This window comes from Cryptomeria japonica, chromosome 1, assembly GCF_030272615.1.
Source record: "Cryptomeria japonica chromosome 1, Sugi_1.0, whole genome shotgun sequence".
Lineage (NCBI taxonomy): Eukaryota > Viridiplantae > Streptophyta > Pinopsida > Cupressales > Cupressaceae > Cryptomeria > Cryptomeria japonica.
This window is the reverse complement of record NC_081405.1, coordinates 465,794,081-465,817,061: the sequence shown is the minus strand read 5'-3', so window position 1 is coordinate 465,817,061 and position 22,981 is coordinate 465,794,081.

Below are 22,981 nucleotides of genomic sequence, written 5' to 3'. Positions count from 1 at the left end.
GATGTTTATGGCAATACTTTTGATGTATCAATTTAGCACAATTGATTTGGGTGCCCAACTCGAAACCTTGCCAATTGAACACCCCAAAAACCTTTCCATTGGTGTGATGTGTCAAAATTGTGCCATTTTGTACCATTGGTCGAGGTCGTCGTGTAGAATTTTTCTACACGGCCACCCAATCCACCAAGCTCTCCCTCCATACTTCCTCCGACCACTTTGATAATTGAAGAGCACGAAGGTTATCAAACAATGGCATCTCCTCATTGTTTGGGAGTAAGAGAAGTGCAGAACAAGATAAAGGTGTTTTTTGTGAATGCAACACATAGAGGATCAAAGTTGTTTGAACTTAATTGTTCAATCCGCCTAAGAACTATTTCAAATTGAGTTAGGTCCCTGGGTTCTTGTACAATTTCTCCAAGGTTGGAGGCTTCTTGTTCCAATTGTTGACATATTGGCCCAATCATCACATTACATGTTAATGGAGATCAAAGCACACAATGACCTTGTAGTAGCCAGGTCAACGAAGTACTTGGGCAGAGGTCAAAGTTGGTTTCTTAGTCCACGTGGCATGGCACGTTGTCCCCAAAGTTAGGGTGCCCACATATTGGATCCTCACACCAATGTATATACATGTTCAAGTACATATGTATATACATGTACATGCACATTCGTGTATACATGTACATGCACATATGTATATACATGTACACACATACATAAATGTACATGTCCATATAGTGAACGTCTTCAAATTTTAGTTGTAAGTCATGTAGATTCATACATGTACATAGACATGTGCATACACATGTGTAAATACATAGACATGTGAATACACGTATGTATATACATACACATGTGCATACACATTTGCACATACATGCCACCATTCATGTCTAAGGGTTTCTAATTTACTGTTTATGCATTATTTGAAAGAAACAATACTAGTTACAATGAAGCATGACAAGTATTAAGTATTTCATTTGTGAACATTCAAAATTTAATTTAAAGCATTGGAGACATCAAAACATTGAAACTATTGAAACATGACAAGTATTGAAACTATTAAAACATGACTACCATTAATGAGTTCATTGAAAGAAGAACAATAAAAGTATCTTGACAACTAACTCGCAATCAACCAAATAAACTTCATTTAATTGAGTGCAAACCCTTGGACATGTAACCATTCAAGCATTGAATGTACATTTAAGCATTGAAGCAATGAATTGAAATTTGTTAAAAATTGAGACAACGAAACCATTCAAACAGTGAAACCCTTCGAACCATTGAAAGCATTCAAGTCCTCAAACCCACAAATCCACAAACCTTGAAACTCACAAAGACTCAAACATTCAAATATTCAAATATTCACTTGAACCATTGAAACGGAGAAGCCCTAAAAAATTCCAACATTCGACAAATTCAAACATTTGCACCATTGAAACATTTGCACCTTTGAAACATTTGACAAATTCAATTATTTTCACCATTGAATAATTTAAAGTATTGGGGACATCAAAACATTGAAACTATTCAAACATAACAACTATTGAATCTATTGAAACTTGAGTACACTGAAACTATTGAAACGTGACAACCATTAATGAGTTCATTGAAAGAAGAACAGTAAAAGTATCTTGACAACTAACTCGCAATCAACCAAATAAACTTCTTACTAATTGAGTGTAAACCCTCAAACATGTGACCATTCAAACATTGAATGTACATTTAAGCATCGAAGCAATGAATTGAAATTTGTTAAAAATTGAGACAATGAAACCATTGAAACAGTGAAAACCTTTGAACCATTGAAAGCATTCAAACCCTAAAACCCACAAACCCTGCAACTCACAAACACTCAAACATTCAAATATTCAAATATACACTTGAACCATTGAAATTGGGAAACCTAGAAACCCTCAAAAATTCCAACATTCGACAAATTGAAACATTTGCACCATTGAAACATTCAACAAATTCAATTATTTGCACCATTGAAACCCTAATCAATCTCTTGAAAAGTGAAATAGTGAAACCCTTGGAAACCGAAGGCATTGAACTCTCCAAAGCATTGAAACCATGTAACAAAGGAAACCCCGAAAACCCTATACCCTCAACCATTCGAGCATTGAAACCATTAAAACAGTGAGTGAATTCAAAAGCCTTCAATAAATTGGAACATTGAAACATTTGAAACACTGAAAACCTTGGACATTCAATCTATGAAACCCTTCCAACCGAAAACCATTGAACTCTACAAAGCATTGTAATAATTCTAACATATATCAATAGAAAATCCTCAAACCCTTAAACAAAATTCAGTTCGACATTGATTAGAAGCCATCAATACAAACAACGATGCAAGAAATGTAAACCCGTCTTGTCACAGCAGAGAGAAAAAAAAAGAACAATGGACCTTAAACAAAGGATTATGATTCCCTTTTGCCATGTAATTCTATTCAAGAGCACATCGTGTTGTTCTCAAAAACACAAAGACTTGCAGAAAGACAAAGAATGAGAAAAAAATATTCAAATAGCAAAGGGAAGTAGCCTTCAAACAAAAACCAGAATCGACATGCCCTAGTGAGGATATTTCCTCACTTGGGCTGAAGGGGGAGTCGTCGTTGGTCTTTTGTAGCCACCGCAATGCGTCCTCGTCATAGTTGAACCCTGCAAAAACCAAAGGAAATGTCAAGCAGTGGAAGGAGGGCAAAAAAATCGAGCAAAGTCCAGAATTCCAAGGAGAAAAACAAATCCTTTAAGGTGTGCACGTTCTGGGTCCTTGCCGATTTGGTTGCATGCCATGGCGAACAGGAGGTGAGGTGATGGAAACCCTTCAATGGAGAAAGCACGTGAAATGGATGACCTTTTGCTGGAGTGAAATGCGAGGAGACGAACGCCATGAATGCCTCTCTGCTCAAAAAACGTGATGGGGCAGTTGGACATAGGGCGAGTGGATGCAGAGTTAATGCGGCGGGTCGAAAAGTCTAAAATGGCAACGTCGTTTTTGGAGGAAGAGCTTAGTTAAATGGGTTGTCATCTACAAATTTGCCATGCGTAAACCGCATTCGAGATTGGCGCAAGATGTCGATAGCTAACGAGGTGGGTCCGCTAATGTTCCGGTCGGGGGTACAAAACAACACTATTTCACCAGCTTAGACCAATGCGCACCAGACACGTGGCAAATCAAATGATTGGCCTTACCACCTCATGATTTCGGGTTGCCAACTCACCAGTTGAGCTGGGCGAGGATCAAAGTTGGTCTCTGGTTCCATGTGGCACGTGGACCCTCGAAGTTAGGGTGTGCACGTATTGGCGCCTCTCCCCTAACAAAGCAAATGAAAAAATAGAAAGTTACTAAAGGTAGCTGGGAAACATAATTGAACATAAATTTGAGGACTTTTTGAGTTAGCATATTATAATTTAGTTTTATCATATTTATACATTGTTTTTGTTTTGTTTAAGTTGAATTTTTTTAGCTAAAAATTAAAGGATATAAAATCCATTAAGATTGTTTACAGTGTAAAAATATCGGTCTCATATTTATGAAATTGAGGTCTTGTACTTAATAATAATTTGGTACTATTGTCATTCATTTTTTAAAATAGATTTTGATTCTTATATTCACTATGGAATTTGTAAAAATACAAATTTAAACCAAATTATTTTTGCAGTAATAAATCTAAACTCTAAGCTTTTAAAATCTAAGTTTAAATTAAATTGTGTTCTTCCTCTCATTAATTATTACGAGTCAACCAAATGCATATTTATGTTAATTTATATCTTGTATTACTACACTTAAAGACATTCGTATAGAAAATAGAGTGAATCAAGTTTAGTGGTTGGAGTGAGCTTCGAGAGGTATAGCTAGGAAATGAACAATCTTTTCCATTGTTGACTTGCTATGTCCTTGATCTAGGCTTTTGATTGCTCTCCATGTCTTTTGTATGCCTTGAGGACCAATTCTTGTTATTTTGTGTAGTCTTTTGGGCTAGGTTACATTTGTATTTTTGCTCTCTATTTTGAATTTGCTTTCTCGTCTTTGCTTCATCCCTTTTATGTATTGTGTGTATTTACTTTTGAGTTAGTAGAATCTCTCTCAACTGCTTAAGGTGCCTAAAACGTTGAATTTAATACCTTGAGGTAGTGAGGCCTTGAGGGAGTCGCCCGAGGAGCCAAAGGTAATTGGTGTTTCAATTGCTATTAATGCCTTTAGAAAATCCTTTAAGGAAGCAGTTGCAAATGACATCGAGAAGGTTCCAACTACAACAAGATTCAAAGTCAAAATAGTTGAGCATGAAGGGGTCAAAAGAGTTGATAAGCTAGAGTAAAATGGTGGAGCATGAAGGGTTCAATGGATTTGAGAAGCTAGAGGAGAGGAAGCTAAGCATTCCTCTTCTAGCCTTAGCACCCTACTTGTCGAACCTAATGATGATATGGTTTGTGCTCTAAATAAGGAAGAAAATAGGCGTAAAAGTCTGGCTATGTTTTTTGTGGCACTTGATAACATAAGATTCTAGCAAGGAAATTCTTGGATGACTAAATTCGTAACGTATGGGGGGGAAAGTTTGGATTACATGTTTTGTCTTCTAGAATTGTGCAAGAAGGTTTATTCATTGTTTTCTTTAAGGACCACTCCATGCATGAGAGAGTCATGGCTAAGCAGTTTTGGAATGTAGGTAGTTCTATGTTTAGGACTATCCCATAGTCCTTGGATGTCCTTAATAAAGAGGTCATGGTATTTTCTATCCCTAGGTGGGTTACAATGAAAATGTGTCATCGCAATCGTGGTCTCTTACCTCAATTATTTTCTCGTGTGGGGAAGGTCCTCTAAGTGGAGGAGACTAGAACTACCCTTCCTCACATGGATGCTAGAGTCTTAATTTATCTCTCTCGAAGTTGATTTTTCTAACCAAATTGGGTTTGAACTCTGAGGTGATCTATTTATTTGCAAATTGGAAATGTTGGGGGTTTAAATTATTGTTTCCTATGCAAAAAAGAGGGGCATCAACAAATATTTTTTCCTAATCTCAAACTAAGAGTGATTAGAGACCCTAAGTTTCACATGAAAGCTAATATGTCTAAGCCTAGTGGTACTACCGGTGTGGATTTGCCAAAGGATAATTCATCTATCGAGGTTGACATGATAGATAAAGATAAGGTTGATACTATTAGCATGGTTAACAATAGCCTTCTTGCTCATGGCAATGCTCCTAAAATCGATATCACTGACACCAACTCTAAGAAACTATCTAAGATGTCTAATACCAACCCTAGGTATAAAAAGAATACTAAATAATTGGGATTGGACAAACTAGGAACAAAAAAAATGAATCTAAAAAGAAAACTATGCAACACATGATAAAAATAAGTAGAACCATAGTGGATGACAAAGTCTTTGGTTAGTAAGGTCATCTTGGAGGACATAGTTGACAAGAGACAATTGATAATACTATGGATAAATCTTCAATTTTTGGTGGTAAAGGCCCTCTAAATGAAATTGCAAAGAAAGATGAAAAGAAGAAAAGGAAACATTTAAGTAGAGGGGACACTAAATCTAAATCAAAAAAGAAAGGTAAAGAAGATAGGATGCCTAAATGTTTTGGAAACTCTAGGAATTCTAAAGAAGATACTCAAACCCTAAATGATGATGACATGTTGAGTTGTATTAGCTAGAATGTCAAGGGACTTGAGTCCCCTTACAAAAAACATATTATTAAAATATTTTTCATCCAACATAAGAGTATTGATATGGTTGTTCTAGACATGAGGTGAAGGCACTTGGTTTCTCTCTTGAAACGAACTAGAATGTTTTTTGGAAATATTCAGACCACTTGTGCACTAACCATAGAAAGGGAAGAGGTGGCTCTATTATTATATTAAGCAACATGCTATAAAACTGTGACTAACAATGGGATCTCTCCATGTAACAAGGTTGTATGGTTTTATCCTTGAGATTGATAAGAAAACATTAGGCATTTGCCCAATTTATGCCCCTAATCATTATAGTGAGAGGGTTGACTTGTAGAAATGGTTCTATAAAACCTACCCAATATTCCTTAGATTGTTGGTGGGGACTTCGAGATGATAAAGAACAATGAGGATAGAATTGGTGGTCTTGATATAGGGTGGAAGGATAATGAAGAATACCCTTGGATCGAAATGAAGAATAGATTAAATCTTTTTTATCCTCTCAAAGGTCTAAAAAGGGAAAATAAGAATATATGGTTCATTCAATGTGATTCACACAAAGGCTCAAAGAGGATATTTTGCAAGCTTGACAAATTCTATGTTAACCAAGATTTGTTTAGTTTTTATCAATCTAAGGAGGGTTGTAGAGTGAGAGTCCACACTTTTTCTCTCTAACCATCAACCTATTGAAGTCATGATTAAACTTCAAATTGATAGGCCTAGAGACATTAAGAAGATGAATAATTTTATGCTTAATACTCCATTACTAGATAGTGAGGATTGTAATTTGATGTCATTTTTACTCTGAAAAAGAGCAATGAAATCAAGATGAGGAACTATTCTATAATTTATAGATTGAAAACAAACTTTATCGACTAGATTATTCTTTTCCAAACTATTGGCAAGAAGAGGGCCATGGACTATAGAAAATTTAAGAGTGAGATTCAAAACAGGTTGTATTCATTGGAAATTAATTTTCAAATTGATGCATGTAATGAAACAATGAATGATGAGATGGTTGTTGTTAAACACAAACTTAGGTCTTTATAATCAAGAAAGATACAAGGTTTAAAAGTTAGATCTAAGTTGAACTGGCTTACTTATGGTGATAAAGGATCTAGTTTTTTCTTTAAATACATTAAGCAAGAGAACATTATAGAAAATTTTGATTGCATCTTAATTGATGGTGTTATGGTGAATGACCTAAAGGAGATCAAGAATAAGTTTCTCATGTTTAATGAGGTTTTTTCTCCTCTAAGGAGGATAGACCTAAGTGTGAAGTTGCAAGGAACTATTGTAAAACACTTATTCCAAATAAAATTCAAATACAAGACTTTGAATCATTAATTAAGGATATCTCTAATGATGAAATTATAATGTACATCCAAAGCCTCAAGAATGATAAATATTTGGGTGTTGATGGTCTTATTACAAAGTTTTGCAAGAAAAATAATTAGTGGAACATTGAGGATTTTGTACAACTCTACTCTAAAGAGATCAACAAGGGATCCTAGGGGAGCAATATCAATAGAGGCATAACTAGACTCCTTCCAAAAGATGGGGACAAGTCCTTAGTCAATAATTGGAGACCTATAATCCTCCTTGATATTTCATATAAGATACTATCAAAGATCTTGGCCTTGAGGTTAAATGATGTCCTCCCAACTTTCATCAATAATACCCAAACATGTTTTATTAAAGGGATAAATTTTTAAAAAATTGATAACAAGTTGGGAAGCGATGGAATGGGCAAGGGTATCAAAATAGGAACTTGGAATGTTCCTTTTTTATTTCCAAAAATATTATGATAGAATAGAATGGTTTTTAATTCTTATTTATTTTGAGTCATTTGGTTTTCCTCTAAGATTCTACCAAATGGTCAAAACCCTTCTTTAGATGTTGTTGCTCAGGTTTATTTAAATGGGTCCTTGTCTAAGTCTTTTATTCTTTAAACATCAATGAGTCAAGGATGTCCCCTCGCCCTTAATATATTTGTCATAGCATTTGATGCTATTTTTTATTTGCTAATAGACTCTAGCTTGGCTCTTAGAGTCAAATGGGTGACTTTGCCTAACCAAGATGACCACCTCGACATTTAGTTTGTTGATGATACTACTTTATTTGTACTACTAAAAGAAGAAAATTTTGACACTCTAATACACAAGTTGGATACCTTATATGAAGCAACAGGTGCAAATTTATCCTCTATTAAATCTCTGGTCCTAGGTTGGAAGGAGTCCCATCCTAACTAGCTTAGTAAATTTAACTTTCAATTGGGAGGCCCTGATAAATTGGTCGGATATCTGGGCATACATTTTGCTATTAACCCCTCTCTTAAAGACATGTGTAATTGGATTAAGGACAAGAATGAAGCTAATATTTCAAAATAGAATAGGTAGCATCTATCCTTGGTTTCAAACCTTCGAGTATGATGAAAAAATTATCTCTTTCTATAGCTTATATTGTTATTTTGTATGTATTTTCAATAATTTTAGGTTAATGTTATTAAAAAAAAATAGCCTTAATTTTGTTTGATGGTAAGGTAAAAGGAAAAAACATGTTGTTATGTTGGATTGGTGTTATCAAGGTAAGAATGAAGGTGGTTTGGGTCTAAAATATCTAAAGATTCAAGGTGCCTCCCTAACTATTAAATGGATTCAAAAGCATTAGTAGGTAATGAGCCTGGGAAAGTTGGCCTCTCTTAAGAATGTTGAGTTCTAGAAAGATGTTCACCTCTATAACTCCTTATTTGGAAAATTCTTAGTCGCTCTCTTTGGTTCTAATGTTTTTCATATTATTTGGATACCTTGGGAGCTTGTAATAGGATTTGTCATTGGTCATGACTTCTTTAATAACTAGAAAACAAAATTTTTTGTTTTAGATTTGTTTGGTGGGACTTGGGCCATAAGGATAAAGATTTGGCAAAAAAGGCATTAAATATTTTAGCAATATTATTGAAAATGACCAGTTAAGATATTGTTCTTGTTTAAGTGCAGAGTTTAATCTCCCTCGTACTCATTGGGGAAACTACTACTCTATGCTTGGAGAAGTTTGTAGGATCTTGCATTTTCATTTATATGGTGAATCTTACTTAGACATGGTTAGTAATGCTAAATGGTGTGATGGTATTATGTTGCATAGAGTTGATAGTAAGTTGATTTATAACTCTTGTGAACACCCAACAAGTGTTTAGGAATCTCAATGCATGTTGGAATATAAATGTTAGCCCTGATTTCTGGTCTAAAGTATTTAACCACCTTTGGTCTAAGGGCCTCGAGCCTAAGAAATATTGCTTCAAATGATTGTCACTTTTGAATAAGTTTCCCCTATCTTTGTCTTCCTCAATTCCTAATCTTAATATTTTTCATATATGCAAGTTACCTAAAAGTATTTATTATGTTTTCTTTCATTGTTTTTTTGCTAGATAATTTTGGTCTCTCTTCTTGTTTGGGTTGGGTACTAGGGGTTAATTTATGTTTAAGATTAAAATCTTGTTTGGTTTTGTTGATGGTCTAAGCAAATCTTGTAATTTTTTAACCTTGTTTTCTTTGTTATTTTTTTTGTTTTATCTAGAAATCTAGGAATGAGGATTGGTTCCAAGGCAAGAAGAGGATGCTTATTGAGTCTTCTTGAAGACTCATATTTCATGCTATTTCTATGCAAGTTACCATTACCATGAAGATCTCTAAAGAGAATTTCAAGGAGCTAATTGAAACAAGTTAGACTACCTACGCAAATGAGAAATTATTTATATGCCAAACATTGGCCATTTTCCAAGGAAGGTAATGAAGAGATCCTGAGAAACTATATAGAATTTTTGAAGATATTTAACAATAAGTATTCCAATGAGAATTTGATGGAAGACCTGGGGTTCAAATATAAGAAGTTTACCCATGATGATGATGCTATTATAGAAGTTCTTAGATCCAATAATGTAAAATCTGAAATTGATCCTCATGTTAAATAGAATAACATGAACATCTATGATGAAAGTTGTAATATGTAATTTGTTATAGTTCTTTGTTTTTATGGGCACTACATGGCCTGCAAGTTTTTCCTTTACATTTTGAGGAGCTAATAATTTTCTTTGGCCATATAACTATTTTTTATCTTTTTAGTAATATATATTACCAATTAAAAAAAAAGACACTTGTACATACATCTAGGAGCTATTTAGTAAGGTTGGCATCTAAGACAACAACTAGGTCAAAGATATTAAAGAGAAATCAATTTTGTTTTGTTTACTTATGACATCATCTTAAGTTGATTGTATGCTTGCTTATTTCATTCAATCCTTGTCCAAGATTGATGCAACTAGGGGTCAAGTTAAGGAGCACATGATACTCACAACTTAATAGATTCTCCAAAGGTGTTTGCAAATATCATTAGTCCTTACTCAAAGGTAGACATCAAAAATTTGGGCCAACTGGATATCAAGTATCATAATCCTACCAAATTATTTCTGTAGCCAATGCAAATTGTCCATCGCCTTCTTGCGACATTTTCATTAGTTATTCCTTTAAATCGATTAAATAATTTTACTATTTTTTTTTTATCGGTACTAATTTTATTTTTATTGATATAATTTTAAATATTCAGTACATAGATACATATATCAAAATGGTCTAACAAGCCAAACCCCAACATCCAACACCACTGCATAACCATCCTCCCCACAACTACGCATCTACCCATATTGATATTTATCATAAAATTGTCAAATTACATCTTTAGTATAGAAAGAGAGAAAACAGAGAATCATACTACTCCTAATACACCATTACCCTACACCTCGGACCATTGACCTCCATAATTACACCAAGTCTTCAAAACAAAGAGGCCCGAGAAACAAAATTGGGCCCAAGAAACCAAGAGTTTCATGACAAAAAACCAAACAACCATTACATTATATAAACACCGAGGCCAAAAAAGTTGACCCTTTCAATATTCAACTAGGGCCCATTTGGCATATTACCACTCAGCCCTGCTTCAGCATCACCACCAACACATCCACCCAGTTTAAACCCTATGAACTCACCCAGCTCTGTTTGAGCTCGCTTCCAACGTTTCCCCCAAACTTTTTGTTTGCCTTTGCCCCGAATTTACACCTTCACAGTGCCACTCTTCCCCGAGCCATGAGTCGAGTACCCATGAGACACTACCATATTTTCCTTTAGGAACAGTTTGAGGAAGTCCCACACAATAGTTTCTTCAACCCACCTCTCATCATGATCCAAATCAAATGGTCATCGCATGTACGAGACCAACTCACGCAATTCATGTATCTCGTCAATGTCCAAATCTTCACCAACATCAAACCCCGCTCCTAACATTTCCATTTGTAGCAACTCCATCAAACCTCCCAACAAATCATCCCCACACAGTCTCAAAACCTCCTCCTCATCATGCTTGAAAATGCATTTCAAGCGTTTCTCAAGAAAAATCTCAAAAAAATGCCAATTGTTGATGAGAGGTGTACAGAGTAAAAGTGGCCTCCATACCTATCACTCTCACACTTCACCACCATACAATGCAGCCAAAAATGAGCCCAAATCCCTATAAATAAAAAATGTGAACCCAACCCTACATTCTCCCATCACCCCAAATGATTAAATTTTATCATGCCTTTGTAATTCGTCTTCCACCTCATCCATCTCCAGATTTCAAAAATCTTCAAAATGTGTTTTGAGCACTTCATCAAATGATGTGGCCCACTTGGATAGCACATCCACCACCTCATTTGTTGTCCTTCTCACATGTGTGATTTTAAAGTTGTTAAAAACATTTAAATCATTTCTAATTTTGGAGATGTATTTGTTTAAATGACATGAATTGGCATCCCTTTTAATGATGGCATTGGCAATTATTTGTGAATCACCCTCCAAATGCAAATTTCCAACCCCAAATTTCTAACCCCACTTCACTTCCAATAAATCTACTTGAGCTTTGGCCTCATTGTTAGTTCCATTGCCAAGCCTTTGAGCTCCCAACATCAAAATGTTACCATGTCAATCTCAAATCACCACACCTGCACCTGATAAGCTCGGGTTGCCTTTAGAGGAACCATCAAAATTCACCTTGATCCACCCTTCTTGAGGTGCTTCCCAAGTCACCTTACTCCCCACAAAGTCCATCGGATCAACCTGAGATGGCCCATGAACAAGCTGATTTTTCAATTTAATTAAAATAACACTATTCTTCTAATTTAACTTTCCATCCATCAACACTTTAATCTAATAATTTTTCTTTATGATAGGAGGCATATTACACTCACATATGAGAGCAAAAACATTCATTAGTAAAAACTAATTACATTAAATTTGATGGCTTGTGACGATTAAATGCATAAAATAAGAATGCATTTGGTTTTTCCTTTAAATTTGATTTAAATCTTAATTTAATATTTTCTATTGGACTTTATATCATTTTGTAAATATAATCCTCAATTTCAAATTGATTGTTTGAGAGCGGATTGGAGTAGACCTCTCATTTAAGTAGTTGTTGGTTTTTCCATCTAATCCCTCTTGATCATCATCTGTCAGTTGGGATGGTGGTGAGCCTCGGACCTGAGGATATTTGAGAGGTTCAAGCAACACTGCACACCATCATCATCATTATTATTTTCACTCATCAATGTAGATTTAAACCAAGAAATGATGACCATAATTTCACATAGCCATTTCCAATCTCAATAACACTTTTTAGCAAATCATGAGTTATAGGCACAACTTGGACACTACAATTGAATAAAGTATGTACATGATACAGTTTGCTACCATGTTTTCCTAATGTGTATTGTGTAAATTTTATATTTGATTTATATATGGTGATTTCGGTTTTGTGGTAGCATGTAGTTGCAAAAATTGTGTTCCCATGGTTTTTTGGAGAAGAATATCCCAAATACTTGTAATTGAAATATAATTTGTATTTGTAAGCGAGAATATTTTTTCTGAATATTCCTCTAAATGTTTAATCTGTTAATCATAGTAAAAGAGCTATTTAAGAAAATAACCTAGATTTTTGTGCATAGTTTTGTCAACCTATAGCTTTATGTGGTGGTTGGGAAATAGAATTCACAAATTCATGCATGCAAATAAGGATTCTATTTCAATTCCTACCAAATATTGAAAGGAAGATGATCCACTAGGAAGGCTCAAGCACTAGGTGGATGCAATGAGCCTTCGTTGTGGGGTACTTGAAGATGAATATGTAATTATAAATGAGAATCAAAAGAACTAAGATCAAGCAAGCTCAAATTGACAGCTTTCAGCATGCACAAAAAGACAAAAAACTAGCAGACCAATTTCAAAACAAGAGATAATAGAACAGATTGTAATTGACATGTAGTCCAAATTTGAGGCAGAAATGTAGGGACTAGGGTGCCCGAGGTGACTTGCTCCCAGGACTAGGGTGTTGTGAGCACCCACTTCCGACACTTTCTACTTCGACAAATTGTAGATTGTATATCTCCACCTAATTAGTTTGTACCTATTTTTGTAGGTGCATCACCTATTCCTACACAACAAAAAGGAGAGAAAATATTGTTTAGAAAAGGGTTTGCCTAAGTCAAACCTCAATTTTGGAATCAACCATGAAATTGAGTTGAATTAAAATTAAATTGAAAGCGTGTAGTTAGGTGGCAAAGGCTAGAATTGAAAACAAAATGTTTATACCTTCGTAAACCCTCTTTGATGTCAAAATGCTCATGAAGATATTATGTTGTCTTGAATATATTTGAACTTAGGAAGATAAGATCATGGAGGTCATCACAAATGCATAGATCTGCTAATTACTCATAGTAGTCTTCAATGACATGATGCTTGATCTCTTGCTCTTAAGAATTTAGTATAAAATTGATGCCTTCTTTTCATTCTCTCTTTCTACCCAAAATGAGGGAGGATGCCTTGCTTATATTCCAAATCCCAAGCATTACAGAGTACAAAACTTGGAGTAGGCTAACATGGGAAAATATTTCCTACTCAACCTTGCTAAGTGTGCTAAGGTTTAAATTTGGGGTCAAACATCGTGGAGCGAGGCACCCTAGCCACCTTGCTCCTCCCAATATGGCCTCAAACTGGGACCTAAGGTCCAAAATGAGAAGGAGATGCTAGAAATAGATGCTAAATTGGGGTTGGAACAAGTGTATCGGGCATGATAGGCCAAGAATGCTAAAATGGGGCCTAGTTGAGAAATAAATTACATATGGATGCAATGCACAACCTATATTTAGCCACTTTAGCAAGAGTATGAAGTTGCATTCATACTTGTGATAAAGTAGATCAAAGCATAAGGCACTTTCATCAAGGTAAAAGAGACAAGGATCGCCAATCCCCCAAGAGACTTAGTACCTCATCAATATAAAACCAATACAAAAGGAGAAACACGTGAAGAGAGAGAGAACGCATGGTCATACTAGCCTAGTAAGGTTAAACTTACTACGAGTCATATAGAGAAAGAAAATAGTGCAAAAGATAATAGAAATAGTCTGCCAAGTTGTGTTATACTAGTTAATTAACCTCAAGGATAACCAACAAAAGCATTGTATCCAAGGAAATTTGTGAAAGAAATGGTGCAAAGGATAACCAAACAAATCATTCTATCCAAGGAAATCCACCAAAGAAATATTACAAAGAAAAAGGCATACTTTTCTAAGTAACCTAAAAAAAAATGAGTGCAAAAATTGATCTGTGGTGTGGGCATAAAGTGCAAGGAAGAGAAAAGTGTATGACCCCACAATAAATCGATTGTACATGCCTTATCAGGAGTAATAACTTTAAGGTAGCATGCATGCATCGAAAAGACAAGCATGTCTCCATTATGATATGCTCCTAAATAAGGACAAAATCAAGGGAGATGGAGCACATGGCAATAAAGAGCACATAAGGGATCTACTAACTTTGTGGTCAATATGTGCATATGATAATTAAAGTATATCAAGTATAATTTTATTGACTTGACCTCATCCCCCCAAGGTAGTAGAACTACAAGCACAATGGAAGAAAATCACATAAGATAACAAACAAATGTCATTTTTGGGTCAACACAAAAGAGACCAAAAAGAGATCTTAATGCCTTGCATCATCCCTAATTAGACAACACAAAGACACATTTACGAACAATAACACATGTATGACATGACATTGATATGACATATAAAAGAATTGAGATACAAACATAGGAATGTCACGACTGATTCGACCTCTTTGCTACCTTGCACCAATTGAGTAACAAGGGTCATCAAAACAGAACTTGATATAACACAAAGTCATATCAAGCAACACATCATGAGGGAAGCACATTATGAAGAAGAAAACACACAAGGGAGAATCTACAATGTGAATCAAGCTAGTCAAGCAAATCATTTGCCCCCTAATATTGCTTAACATCATTTAGGGAACGTGTAAAGATGCAAGAGAAGTAATATTGAGCATGATATATGGAGATAAGTTGCCAATTCCAAAGAAAGACCATGCTCTAATGATTTGTCACTTTGTTTGTCACCAGGAGCTATGGTTTATGCTTTGGAAAATATTGAAGATAACTCATGATTGATTTCAATAACCTCATACATATCATCAGCATCAATATTATCATTTGCATCAACATTGTTAGAGTATGAGCATTATCATCCATATCATCATCTAGATTAATAAAGATGGGACCTTTAATGCGAAAAGAATAATTATCATGCTTAGACAATTTAATTTTCTCAAGATTTTCTTCCTCCTTTGGGTTGGTCATAGTTTGGGCAAATAGGATCAAAGCATTGGTAGGTGTATCAGGAGATGAAATAGTTTTGAAAGCAAGTTCACGAGCCTTGGCACAACGCCTTTGACATTGATCTTGAGCACTATAGTTGTGCTTGGTTTGACTTGCAATTTGAGAAAGGTTGGGATCAACCAAAGTCGTCTCCTTTTCTTCCTTTATAGAAAGAGGAACAAAGGGAACCTCACTAGGTTGAGAGATAGAGGATGTTAGACATTTGTATAATGTAGGAGGTGAGACCGAAACATAAATAGAAGTAATAGAAGGTTTGGGAAGGAGTCTGGGTCCAAGATGAGGAGGAGGGTAATCCTTAGGTTTGCTAAACTTTGAAATCATTTCTTGTTCGTATTTTTGTTACAATAGGAAGAAAATGTCTTGATGAGGTTGTAATGGTTGAGGTGTTTGAGGCCAAAATAAGTCAAGGGTAAAGTTTCCACGACTCGCTAAAGGCTTATAGAGACTATGATTGATCGTGATAATTTCTCCATTATGAGAGAACTTCAAACACTTATGGATGAGAGAAGCAATATATTTCATGGAATTAATCCAAGGAAGTCCAAGTCTTACTTGGAATTGGTCAAAGGCTGGGATAACGACAAAGGTGAGACCTAAGCACTTTTTACCAGTTTCAATGAGAAGGATAATAGAACTATGAGTAAGACAATTAAAACCATCATGAGTCTTAATCGTCACATCAAAATTATCATAATTTTATTGATGGAATTGTCTTGTAAAGAGATTTTTCTCACAGGATCAACAAGCATACCTTGAGAGAACTTACCATTAATCTTTGTTGAAATGTATAAGGATCCATCAAGTGCCTTCATAGTCTCCTTAGGATCAAAGGTGATGCAAGATTAAGGAAGCTTAATAGCATTGTTGGCCTCAACACAAGTATTACCAATAATCATGATAAAGGGCTTGCTAGACACAACAACATTGGTGGAAGAGGAAAGGAATAAGTTAGTAGGCTTGATAGAGTTGGTATAATGAAAAGGAAAATGATTAGTATAGATGTGTAATTTTGGTCAGGAGGTGCAACTGATTTGTTTCCTTTATCATTAACACCCACAATAGTTATGGTATTGAAACCAGTGAGGTCTTGGACAATATCTTTCAATCTAGTCATCTTAGCCACATTTGTTAAACTAAATAATTATATATTATTTAATTAATTAATGTATCCCTCTGATTTTTTAATTAATTAGTTTCCCCCTTCTTCTATTAAATAAAACAAATAAATTTATTTGTCTTATTTAATTCACACTGTCCTTTTCTTCTCGGTCCTTAAATTTAAATTAAATAATTTTAATTAATTCTAACTTGAGCACAAGGATCCTAACCTTAACCATCCTCTAACTATTCCTCTATTTCCAACCTGCTAACTAATCCTTGATTATTAACAAATTTTACCCCCCTAACCAACCTTATCCTAACATGTGCACATTCATGTTTTTAATAAATAGTAAAAGAATCTAAATTTGGGTGTCTTTCTCCCAAATTGACACTTGGCTTCCCTTCCACTTGTCATCTTTTACATTGCCACTTGGCCTCAAAGAGGACAAGTGTTGCATTTTCAAGCACCCTTACTTCCTCCTCCATTTCTATTTAATGCATCAATTTTCCTTCACAAATCATCACTCTCATTTCATAACAAAGTTATCATGCCATTTTTAGTCCACAATTTGCATAAATGTAAACTTAAATTGTGCATTTCATCATCCACCATCTTGCATTTTGCATCACAATGGAGTTGCATTGAGCACTCTTGGAATTATCAAAGTGAGCACACAACGAACCAAATCGAAGCTTGAATCTTCATCAAAGGAGGCTTGAAATTTGAATTTCCTTGCCTATTTCACATTTTCTTAGCTTCCTTTTTAACGTCCTTATCTTGAATGTTTGTTTGATATTTGTGTTGTTTAGGTTGTTGACATTTTCATTTTAATAATTTTTATTTACTCATATTTATCTACACACATTTAAGAAGATGTCTTATTTACGTTATGTTTTGTTTTGAAATGATATAGTAGAAAAATTAAACTGTCACCTTTAGTGTACACCATTATTTTTGCATAATTACATAATTATTTTTTATTGCAAAAAAATAAATAAATGAAAGTCTCACTATTTAAAATACATTTATAATATATTCTTTTCATTTAAGAATATTTTATTATAAACACAATACTTTTCATTTTAAATAAACTAAATTTAATATATAGTTTTTTTTACATGTTTAAAATAAACTTTTATAAAAAAATTTAAAAAATTATAATTATTTAATAGTTTGTTTTTATTAGCAAATCTTTCATATGGGAATCATTGTTTTTATTTTAAGTTTAGAATAAGTCAATATGAATTGACATTGAAAAGTTTTGGTTGTTATTTTAAAAAAATATAAGTTTAAGCGTTCATATAGTAATCATGGATATAAAAGATTCAACCAAATTTAAAAGTGAATGAATGTTCATAGAAAGTAAGTACTCTTTTTAGGCTTTTTGGTTGGTGCATGAACAACATTTTAAGTATGATGAAATAATTATTTGTGTGAGCAGCAATTAAAATGAGAAGAAAACTATTTTTAGTGAGCAACAGTTAAAGTGTGAAGAGAAGTATTTTAAGTTTGACAGAACAACATTTTAAGTGTGATAAGCACTTTATGAGAAATCAACTCCTATGCATGCATCCAACCAATATTTCTTTTGGCAGTTTATTATTAGTGTTTGATATGTTTTTAAAACGAAAGAAAGACAGAGGATATTGGGCATGATAATACACATAATATCAAATTTATTTTACATAACATAACCATTATTTTAGAAAAAGTTTTTTATTAGGTTTATAAGGATAAATTGGGGATTTTACATCAGTATTATGCCAACACTCTCTTGAGTTTATTTACATAAAATATTTAAGCATTCTTGAACGATTTTTATTGGGAGTATTAGTTTTCAGCTTTGAGGATTTATTTACCAGTTGTTTAGGGTTTTTTTGGAGGAGCTCAAACATCACTTCCAAGCACTCTTCCTACAAATATCAAATTAATAAGAAGTTAATTTCTCCCTTGTTTCTTATTATTTTCTTGGATTTATTTCATTTTGGAGTGCAAATATGATTTGAAATAAGAAAAGTAAAATTATGGGTAGATATTCATTAGTTTTTATTTTTCCAAATTTAAGTATATACATTTGTATATACAAGACTATATACAATGTGCATAAAAGAAATTGAGCACCCTTGATGCTTCAAGCATTATGAGGGATAATGAAATACACAATTCTTTGTAAATCTACAATTACATACAATGAATGGAAAAATAATCTCATAAACTTATATTTTTCATATTTATGTGACTATATTTTATAAACCAAACTTGCTAGGAAAAATGGATTATTTATTGTAGATAAGAGAATAAAGACACGTGGAACACTTTCTTTTATTTTATTTTAGGTAAAATATATACTCATAACCATATATATGCATAAGAACACTTATGTTGTTTGGCATGTACTAGTTTTTGTTGCTCTATAGTTGAAAAACTTTTCAATAGGCATAAAAATTAACATGCATGTATTAATGGGATTTGATTGACATATGTATGTAAGGATGGATAAATTATACTATCCTTTATAAATGATTAAATGTATACAACCATGTAGGTCCCTTGAAAGCATAAAAGATAGATAGTTGAGTTTATCCTCTTGTCCATGAAAATAGGTATTCATTTTAAGAAATTTTGCATGATTCACAATAGGAAAAAGGATACATGTAGATTTATAATCCCATCAAAAGGAGAGATAGTCCTCTATCATATACATGTTTGTTAATTGTATCATTATTGAACAAATGAATGCAAATACACGTTTGCATGAGTGTTTTCTTTTAGGAGAGAAGTTTTATTTTTCTTTGTGAATTATGGGTTTACGCTTTTGGGAATGGGTGCCAAATATGGAATAACAAAGAAGGTCGGTCCTCTTTTCAGGATCTTGCTCAAAATATTAAAGTACTTTAGCCAAAGTCATGTATTCATTAAAATAGATGAATTAGCCTGGCAAAATTTATTAATATATATTTCTCCACCATATATTGATAGTAGGACATTGCATTTCATACAAACAAATGCATATGGGTATATCAAGTTGCATCGGGTTTCCCTCCTGCCTATTGTTTCCAAGTAGCTAGGCAATTCATGCATGGAAGGGTATCTTTCATGTTATGAAATATTCCAAGGAAGCGTAAGATTCATGGATGGATGAAAAAGTACCTGAGCCATGCTCTCGACTACGAAGTTACAGATGACAAATGTGGTTGATGGCACTCGGAGGCACATGATTACTTTTCATATCTTTATTATTCTTTGTATATGCTAGTACAATGTTTAATATTCTTGTATCGAGTTATCTCTTGGGCACAAGGGCTTGTGATGTAATTATTAATTATCTTTTGTACATGTGCTAACACTTGGATTAGGCACTACTTTATTGAGATGTAATGAAATCAATTGTGGACATTGAGATACTATCTATCTTTTTTTTCTTGTAATTATGAATAATTATTTAATTGTGAGATTTATTTTAAGGATTGTGCTCCTTACATGAGCGCAATTTAGGGAAAATAAAGGTGACTCCAATTCTCAAATTTTTTGGTAATCAAGGTAGTAGGAGAGCCCTGATTAAAAAATCCATAATCATTCCTTCAAAATCGCTTCAATCAATAGTATCACATTTGAAAGATTGTGCTTTTTCATTGAAATGGTTTGGGAATTGGCACTCAAGAAGAAAGACTATCAATTGGTGGACAAAAAGACGGGGTGAAGAAGTGAGGGTGAGATAGACTCAAAATGACTTATGCACGATGGAGTGGAAATTGAAAGAGATAAATATTTCTATCATGGAGAAGCAATTGTTGATGACGAAGGGTTTAAGTTTGTACTTAAGGATTAGGAACCTAACTTTGATCCTCTTAAGTATGTAATGGAAAGGATATTGGTATGGGTTAAACTTTCTAGCCTCCCTTTCGAATACTAGAATAAATATACTGACAAGATTATTGGGGATGGAACATTTGTATGCATGGATGAAGCTATGGAGAATAGAGAGTAGGGAACCCATGCAATAATCTATGTAGAAATGGAATTAAATGGATCTCATTACAATGAACTTGAGTTTATAACCTCCTTCAAATGATGAAGACAAAGGATTGTAATAGATTCATGTCATTTTTTGTGGGGTGGAAGTAGCGGAGAAGAGTATATCAAAAAAGATAATGATATCCCATTTTCCAATGAGAACTTTGAAATTCTGTAATTGAGTGAAAAAGGCGAAAAAGATATGGCACATGAGGAAGGTAATAGTTGTTTCTCTATTGAGGCTATAAGAAAGAACTATGGATCTCTAGTAGTGGAGGATCCTAAATATTTGCCCACATAGGTAGATATTGTGCTTGTAAGTGAAGCTATTAAGAGGAGATCCAATGACATGGTGGAGGAAGAAGATCCACGCTTGATTCTTACTTTAGGTGAAGGAGTTTTGAACCAAGAAAATGATAACATGAGTCTTATCCTAGAAGTGGGTTGTGAAATTTTTGGTCTATTTAACAAGACAATATATAATGTCATATATTCAAGTCTAGACCTTATTCCATATGTCCTTTTAGTTGATCCACACATTAATCCAATAAAGTAATTAGGAGAGGGAGATTTTTTTGAGGATATTGGGTACTTAATTCCCAAAGGCTCAAAGGAGGTTGTTGTCCCAAAGATGACTCCTTTGGCCATAAAAAAGCTTGAAATTAGCTATAAGGATACATCAAAAAAATCTCCAAATTGTTGAGAAAGTAAGAAAAAAGGTAGGAAAACTAACCAGAAAAAAAGATCCATTGATGGGGATGTAGAGGGGCAGGTGAAGTCACAAAAACGTTAAGGTTGAGAAGCGGATTTCCCCTTTTTAGAGATCCATGAGCTCTTATCTTGTACTACTATGGGGTTAAATGCCTCTAACAAGCAATACCTAGTTAGACATTACATGGAGGTGTCCATGTTAGACATCTTCATGATTCAAGAATCCAAGTTGACCAACACTGATGTTACTTAGTTTAGAAGGAGATTAAAAATTTAATATATTGCGATTGTGAAGGTGGAAAGGGGCATTAGGAAGTTTTATCACTTGTAGGAAACCATATTTAGTTTATATTGAGAACATTGTAGAGAGAAACTAGTGGATGAGTTGTAAGGTAAGGAAATTATCTTCAAATTTGTAATTTATTTTGATTAGTATTTATGGTCTAAATTCTTGCCTTAAGAGAAAAGAAACATGGGTAGAGTTGTAAAATTATTCTTGCTTCATTTCCAAACGAGTTCTTCATCCTTGGGGGATTTTAATGCGATCTTGCATAGTCATGAGAAGAGTGGGGGAATTCAAAGAAAGTATAAGTCTAAAGTAGATTTTGAAGAGTACATTGGGGGTAATCATCTAATGGAGTTTCAAATGTCAAATGGTAGTCACACATGAGAAAAATGGAGGTTGGGATTCAATAACATAGCAAATAAACATGATCACTTTCTTATTAAAGAGGATTTGGGTTCCTTTCCTTTCTCTCTAGAAGACTACATAATTCCTCAGTCTAGATCTGATCATTATCCAATTCAGTGGGTGACAAAAGGCTGATAATATGTCCATTTAAATTTGAATATATGTGGTTGAGAGACCCTAGCTTTTTAATCTCATAGAGCAATGGTGGAATGTTGCCCAACCAAGGAGGACAAAGATGTTTTTTTCTAGTTACTAAATTAAAATTGGTAAAACAACATTTAAAATAATGTAATAAACAACATTTTAAAAAATTGGAGACCAAAACAATGATAGAAGAGGATCAAAAAAAGCTCGATGAGGTGATTTTCCTTGCAAGTATGGATCAAGAGAAAATTTTGTAAGAGAAAAAACTATGAAAAGAATATGAAAAAGTGTTGGTGGAGGAAAACTTTTGGAAGAATATGTCTTTGGAAACATGGATTGGAGAGGGGGGTGAAAACTCTACATACTTCCATAATGTAGCCAAATTTTGAAGGGATATTGACAAAATCTAAAGAATAAAGTGCGAATATGAATTTTATATTAAAAATTCCAAAGAGGTGATAGATGAGATTGTTAATTACTGTAATGATGAAAAATTAGGGTCAGGGTTAGATCAAGATAATAAAACCACTTAATTACCTAATTAACCGTTGTATTAGGGAGGAGAGGGAACCCAATAGATCTAGTCTTGAAAGATTGAGCTTCTAATCAGATTCCTGGTTCCTTTTGATAGGGATTTCTCCTCCCTAAATTGAATTGAATTGGATTTTTGAAGATTGGGATAAAATAGGTGATAAATAAAGTGATTAGGTAGAAATAATGAGCTACAAATGTCATATGGAGCCACCAACTTGGATCTAGGCAAAATAATATGTTTCAGATATGTTCCCAGAAGATCGACCCAATTTTTCAGAACAATATAGTATGAATTTGCCATGGTCCTCCAAATT